This window comes from Phoenix dactylifera, chromosome 1 (assembly GCF_051530095.1).
Source record: "Phoenix dactylifera cultivar Ajwa chromosome 1, Ajwa_hap1_PhDact_Kaust_v1.1, whole genome shotgun sequence".
Lineage (NCBI taxonomy): Eukaryota > Viridiplantae > Streptophyta > Magnoliopsida > Arecales > Arecaceae > Phoenix > Phoenix dactylifera.
This window is the reverse complement of record NC_143190.1, coordinates 7,254,246-7,261,662: the sequence shown is the minus strand read 5'-3', so window position 1 is coordinate 7,261,662 and position 7,417 is coordinate 7,254,246. Positions and strand designations below refer to the sequence as shown.

Here is a 7,417-nt window from a genome sequence, read left to right as displayed (position 1 = left end):
GCCTTGTTCAGGTCGGTATAGTCCACGCACATACGCCACTTCCCGTTGGCCTTCTTTACGAGGACTACGTTGGCGAGCCAGTCCGGGTAGGAGACCTCCCGGATGAAGCCGGCCCCGAGGAGTTTGTCCACCTCCTCAGCCGCAGCTCGTTGTCGTTCCGGGGCGGAGCATCTTTTCTTCTGCTTTACAGGCCTGCTGGTCGGTCTCACCTGGAGTCGGTGGACCATGACCTCAGGGTCAATTCCTGGCACGTCCGCGGGCGACCAGGCGAAGACGTCAGCGTTGTCCCGCAGGAAGCTGACGAGGCAATCCCTCTCGCGGGCGCCGAGGCCGGAGCCGACCTGCACAGTTAGCTCGGGAAAATTTTCTTGTAGTGGGATTTGAATAAGGAGCTCACCGGGCTCTACTTGCTTCTTCCAGAGGGTGTCCCTCGCATCGAGGGTTTCTATGGGCAGTGAAGGGCCCATCGGGTGGTCCGGCGCCTCGGCTGGTTGCTTTACTGTGTGGGCCGCCATGTAGCATTGCTTGGCGACCAGCTGGTCTCCGCGGACTTCGCCTACTCCTTGGTCGGTGGGGAACCGCATGAGCAAATGGCGAGTTGAAACCACGGCTCGAAGGGCATTTAGCCCCGGGCGCCCAAGGATGGCGTTGTAGACCGAGGGCAGACGGACCACCAGGAGGTCCATCCTCACAGTGCTCTCCCGGGGGGCGAGGCCGACTGTGACAAGGAAGCTAGCCTCACCTTCAGCCGGGACTGCATCTCCGGTAAACCCAACCAACGGGGCATTGACTCTCCGGAGATGCCCTTCTGTCAATCCCATTTTTTGGTAGGCATGATAATACAAAATGTTGGCTGAGCTTCCATTGTCAACTAGGACACGCTTTACATCAAACCTATTTACAATCATAGAGATGACCACAGCGTCATCATGAGGGGTTTCGACCCCTTCTAAGTCCTCGTCCGAGAACGAGATGACTTCATCAGTACGTGGGCGCTTCGGGGGTGCTCCCTGGGCGGCCGTTCCTGCCGAGGCCCGCCCGATCATATTGATGGTGCCGGCGATGGGCCTGTTGTCGCCCGGATTTTCGGTTGGTGCGACATTCTCCGCCGGCCTCCTTTCCTCAGGTCGGTTCCTCACGAACCGGTTGAGCACTCCCCGTCGGATGAGCGCTTCTATCTCATCCCGGAGTTGGTAGCAGTCCTCCGTGTCGTGCCCACGATCTCGGTGGAAGCGGCAATACTTCCTGGGATTCCGGGGGAGTCCCGTGTCTCGCATAGGAGGCGGGGATCGGAAGAAGTCCCGACCCTCGATTTCCATCAGAATTTCGGCCCGAGGAGCGTTGACGGGTGTGTAGTTCTCGTACTTTTCCGGGTACGTCCGAGGCCGTGGTGGGGACCTCGGCCGAGGGGGGGTCCTTTGCTGAGATCGCCTCTGCTGTCGGGGCGGACTTCTCAGTCTGGGGAGGTTCTTCTCTCGGCGGGGGGATCGGCTCCTTTGTCGGCCGCGCTCCTCGCGGCGTTTCTTCTGCTTCTTCGAGGCGGGCTCAATTGCCCCCCGCCTGGATGCAACTGCCTCCTCGGCCTTGGCATACTTCCGGGCTCGGGCCAACATTTCAGTGAAGTCGGCCGGGAAGCTCTTCTCGATGGAGAAGAGGAATCGGTAGGAGCGAACCCCAGTCTTCAGAGCCGACATAGCTATCGACTGGTCTAGCTCGCGAACCTCCCATGTGGCGGCGGTGAAGCGGTCCAGGTACTCCTTGAGGGACTCCCCCTCTTTCTGTTTGATGTCGAGGAGGGAGTCCGACGTCCGTCGCTGGCGCCTGCTGGCAGCGAAGTTGGTGGCGAACTGCCTGCCGAGCTGCTCAAAAGAGGACACCGTATTCGGCTTCAGCCCAGAAAACCAAAGCCGAGCGGTCCCTCGGAGGGTCGCTGGAAAGGCCTTGCAGAGTATGGCCTCCGAGGACCCTTGCAGGGCCATGAGGGCCCGATAGCTCTCTAGATGGTCGAGAGGGTCAGTCGTCCCGTTGTAGGGTTCCACTTGAGGCATTTTGAACCTCGCGGGAACCGGCTCATCCTCGATCTGGCGGGAGAAGGGGGACTTAGTAGTGAACTCAAAGTCTCCCTCTTGTCTTGCCTTCTTGCTGTGGAGCGCCGCAATCTGGCGCTCCAGATGCTCAACTTTCCGGTCAAGCTCCCCCACTCGTGGAATTGTCGCCGTGGTTTGCGCCGGCTCACGGTGGTCTGGGGCTGACTCCGCCTTAGAAAGCTGGGGCCTCCGGTCGAAGCCTTCTCCCGGTGACTCCCTCCGGGGGGAAGCTCGTTCTTCGTTGTTGGCTCTGGAGGAGCCATGCAGGTTTTGGCTTGGAAAAACCGGACCGTTGGGGAGACACTCTGGCAGGGTCTGAGCCCGTGGGGGGAGCGTAGGTAAGGCTTCCTCGCGCCGCAGACCCTGAACGGCGGCGGCCAGGGCCTGGACTTGCTGTACCAAGGCGTCAAACTGTTCCGGCTGGACCTGAGGAACCGGGTCCGCCGGAGTTGGAGAATTCTGGACAGAGTGTCCAGGACTTTGCGGGGGACGCCGGGAGGCGTTAGAGGCTCCCTTACTTCTCAACTTCATGGCTGCTACTCGGGCCCTTCCTCTAGCGCCAACTGTTGCTAGAAATTGGACCCGAGGGCAATCTTCGGTCGAGGAAAGGGAGCGGCGAGTTCTCACGGTGGGGCGGCGGTCCGTCGGCGAGCGGCGTCCTCCGTCTGGGGCGGTCGGAGAGAAGGGACGGCTAGTCCACGCGGCGAGGCGACGATCCGTCAGCTGGCGGCGTCCTCCGTCTGGGTGCCTGCACACGAGCCGGTGGCCGGGTTTTCCGGCGCCGGCCCTCCGACGCTCAAGTCAGGGAGGGGGCAAATAGTGTAGAAAGGAGATAAACAGTGTCTGTAGAGTGCATCAATCTTCCCCCCCTCTCCTGAGAGGCCAAGACTCCCTTTTATAGGCGGGGGTCGGTTTACCTGCGATGTAACAGGGCGAAGCCGTAGTACGGCTCGGCATGTCATTCGGGTCGGCGCACGGTCAGGCGAATCATTGCACTGATGTCGGCGGTGAGGACGTCGTACAGCCCGAACTAGCACGCTATCAGGCGAATTATTGCATTGGTGTCGGAGGTATGGCCGAGATCGGAGACTTATCATAGTTGACTAGACTCTGCTGGGCTGATTTGCCGTGGAGAGCTGAGAGTCCGTAGATGACAGGAGCCATGCGCATTTATTGTGGAGTAAGCCGGAGATCCGCATTTATTGTGGAGTAAGCCGGAGATCCGCATTTATTGTGGAGTAAGCCGGAGAGTTACAGCGACTATGCGCAATAAATGCCAGAGGGGCGTCAGGGTATGGTCCTCGGCCAGACCTCAGAGGCGCACGGCCGTAGTAGGTGGCTGACAAGAGTAGACCTCGAGCATCGGGGTTTTTCTTAGGTCGGAGGTCTCGAGGTCGGTCGTCTTGAGGTCGGGCGTTCCGAAGTCGGACGCCGACTTCGGCCGTCCGGGGTCGGAAGTTGTACGGCTTCTTAGGGGCATTTATGTCATTTGGAAAAAAAATCTTATTCCCCCCAACACCCACCATACCTAATTTTGAATCAGCCGAGATAATAGTTTTCGGCTCATCGGGTCAGTCAAACCTAACAGTAATGTTTATTTATCTAGTTAATTTTGTTAGAGAACTCCAATTATATATAAAAAATTATAGAGATGCAAAATATATGTTATCATATATTATTAATTGTAAATTTTAAATATAAAATAAATAATCGAAAATTATAGATCCTACTAGGTGTGCTGTTTGACATATCGGTTCCAACTTTTTACCAACTAATGGAGGTAACTTATTGGACAAGGTTTGAAATGCTCAATTCTTTTTGTACCCTCAAAATTGTTTACTAAAAATTCAGCTCTAAAATATTATTAATAGATTTTATGAAACCATGAGATTTACAAGTCTGTGTGACTACATATATTAGAATGGGTGACAAATCAAATTAATGGTCTGGACTGCATGAAGTTTAGGAAAATTAAATCCACATCCTAACATAATATAGATCGGATCCTATTGATAAACCCACATGTCAAGATCGGATCCGATAGGGATCGGGTCGGGTACGGGTCTGCGGGTTACAGCGACAGACCTATCTCCCCATCTCGGATCTCCGCACGTATCATCCCGCTTCTCTCCCTCGCTCGCCTGGGCCGCCGCCGCCGCCGCCGCCGCCATCTCTCTCTCTCTTGTGATCCCCCCTCCTTACCCGCTCTCTCTTTCGCTCCCTCGTCGCGGGCACTTCATCCACGGCCGCCGCGGCGCCGCCCTCTCTCTCGCAACCGCTGCGGCAGGAGATCTCTGTCCTTTCAAGTGTGGGAATATTCCCGAACTGCGTCCTTTCAAATCCTTTCAGAGGTGGACGTCACATGCCGCCGACGCTACCCATTAACCTCCCGCCTCATCTTAGCATCAACTTCCTCAGATCCTACTTGAGCGCCGGTCGGTTGGATCGTGCTCGCGAGCTGTTCGATAAAATTCCCCACCCAGATCTCCGCTCGTTAACAGTCCTAATCTCTGCTTACACGAAGCAAGGGCATCCCAAAGAGTCCATAAGTCTCTATTGGAAACTCCGCAGGGAGAAGGATCTCAAACCTGACAGGTTGGTTCTGCTCTCGGTTGCAAAGGCGTGCGGCCGTTCTTTGGATCTTGATAAAGCCAAAGGGATACATGAAGAAGCTATCAAGTTTGGGTTCGATTCCGACCTTCTACTGGGAAACGTACTGGTCGACACGTATGGGAAGTGTGGATTCAGCGAGGGGGCTAGAAGGGTGTTCGATGACTTACCCGAGAGGGATGTTGTATCTTGGACTTCGCTCGTAGCAGCTTATGTGAATTGTAGGCTACCAATAGAAGCACTGCAGTCTTTTCGTGATATGCTGTCATCTGGGACAAAGCCCAACTCAGTGACTTTGTCGACAGTTCTTCGTCTGTGCTCGGAATTGAAAGCTTTGAATCCTGGCAGAGAAATCCATTGTTTTGTGCTGAGAAATGGAATAGAAGAAGATGCATGTATTGGCAGTGGGCTAGCGGATGTGTATGCGAATTGCTCGAGCATTCGGCAAGCAAGGATTGTTTTTGATAGCATCCCACGAAAAGATATTGTGTCATGGATTGTGATTTTAACAGCATATTTCTCTGATGGAAACTCTGGAGAGGCTTTGAAGCTTTTCCAGCTGATGAAATCTGAAGGAGTTGCAATGAGTTCTGCTTCTTGGAATTGTATGATTAGTGGATTTGCACAAAATGGAAGAGCAGAACAGGCATTCGAAATGTTGGCTCAAATGCAGCGTTTAGGCTTCAAACCCAACAAAATTACAGCAGCAAGTATATTGCCAGCTTGTGCTGATCTTGAGAGTTTGAGGGGAGGTAGGGAGATACACGGTTACATTATCAGGCACAAGTTTGTGGACGACCTAGTGGTCATGACAGCTCTAGTTCTCATGTATGCCAAGTGTGGAGACTTGGATAAGTCCAGGGGTGTCTTCAGCCAAATGCCTAGAAAGGACACCGTTGCTTGGAACATAATGATATTGGCAAATTCCATGCATGGGTTTGGCAAGGAAGCATTGTCGCTGTTTCGCCGAATGGTAGACTCAGGGGTGAGGCCTAATTCAGTCACCTTCACAGTGGTTCTGTCTGGTTGCAGCCACTCGCGGCTTGTTGATGAGGGCCGTTCCATTTTCAACTCGATGAGCAAAGATCATGAGCTCAGACCTGATGCAGATCATCATGCATGTATGGTCGACATCCTATGCCGTGCCGGTCATCTCGAAGAGGCATACGAATTCATCCAAAGCATGCCGATGGAACCGATCGCCAGTGCATGGGGAGCACTGCTAGCTTCTTGTAAAGTATATAAGAATGTCGAGTTAGGAAAGATTGCAGCAGATCATTTGTTTGAAATTGAACCAGAAAACCCTGGGAACTATATCTTGCTATCGAACATGTTGGTCGCCGCCAAAATGTGGGACGAGGCTTCGAAGGTCAGGACTTTGATGAGAGATAGGATGAGGGGCAGGGGAATTGCAAAAGTGCCTGGATGTAGTTGGATTCAAATAAAGAACAAGGTCTACACTTTTGTTAAAGGCGACGATAGAAATGCTCGGAGAGATGAGGTGTGTGGTTTTCTGAAAGAAATGGGGAAAAAGATGAAGCTTGAGGGATATCTTCCGGATACAGATTATGTTTTGCAAGATGTTGATAGAGAGGAAAAGGAAGATACTTTATGCAGCCACAGTGAGAAGCTTGCTGTTGCATTTGGTGTTCTGAACTTGAATGGGGAATCAGTTATTCGAGTATTTAAGAACTTGAGGATTTGTGGGGACTGCCACAATGCTATCAAGTTCATGGCAAAGATTATTGGAGTGCAGATCATTGTAAGGGACAATGTGAGGTTTCATCATTTTAGAGATGGTTCTTGTTCATGTCGGGATCTATGGTGACTCATAACCAAGAATACATATTAAATTCAGACCAGCAAATATCCATTGGACACTTACAAAGTGTAAGAAAGCATATGCCTATTGAAAAGAGATGGAGACTTTGAAACATGGCAGTGTCAATCATGATTGAATTCGTAACGGGAGAGAAATGAAACCCATCAAGTACACCATCGCTCGCAGTCTTCTCTAAAAGCCAACTGCACCATGAATTTATGATTAAGCATTTTATAATAGTTAATGTTCTCCCATTATCAATTCTAGTCCCTAATTTAAGCTTCCAAGAGAGAAGTCTAACAGGGTTTAGGGAACCAGGTGTTGTGTTGCCCTTTGTCCGGCATGACAATAATATTCCCAACATTTGTTCATAAAAGCCTGATAATTTGCCAACGTTTGTTCATAAGATCCTGCATCTATCATTAGCATCCTGGAGATTGGGGAGCTAGAAGGTACTTTGAGATATTTAGGGATCCTGATCACAGATCGGTGTCTACGCAGGGCTAATTGCACTCCTATGGAGCTGGGCATTAGATGTAGACTAAAGAGTTGGCAAGCGGATACTCTGTCTATGATGGATAGAGTCATACTGGTGCAGTTAGTCCTGAGCTCGATCCATATTTATCTGTTTTCCTATACTTTGGTACCTCTCGCAGCATTACGGTGTATGGAGTGACAGTTCAGGATTTTCCTCTAGGGGGTGACATGGCGGCAGAAGCAGTGTTCATCTGCTAGCTTGGGATACCATCTGTCAGCCGACCAGCAATGGAGGGCTGGGGATCCACTCTTTGATTGAGCGATGGGAGATCCTCACGACCAAGTTGGCGGCTAGGTTTTTTCTGAAGCTAAGGAGTCTCTAGGCCGCTCTGATGAAGGCCATAGGGATCTAATCGATCCG

The 7,417-nt window shown here is 52.1% G+C and overlaps 1 pseudogene across 1 annotated transcript; it reads left to right on the top strand.

Moving 5' to 3' along the window:
• The first annotated feature begins 4,199 nt into the window (after positions 1 to 4,199).
• Positions 4,200 to 6,895, top strand: LOC103721170 (putative pentatricopeptide repeat-containing protein At5g52630 pseudogene; annotated as a pseudogene). Its single transcript, XR_015976931.1, has one exon. The product of XR_015976931.1 is annotated as a putative pentatricopeptide repeat-containing protein At5g52630 pseudogene (transcript).
• The last annotated feature ends 522 nt before the right edge of the window (positions 6,896 to 7,417 follow it).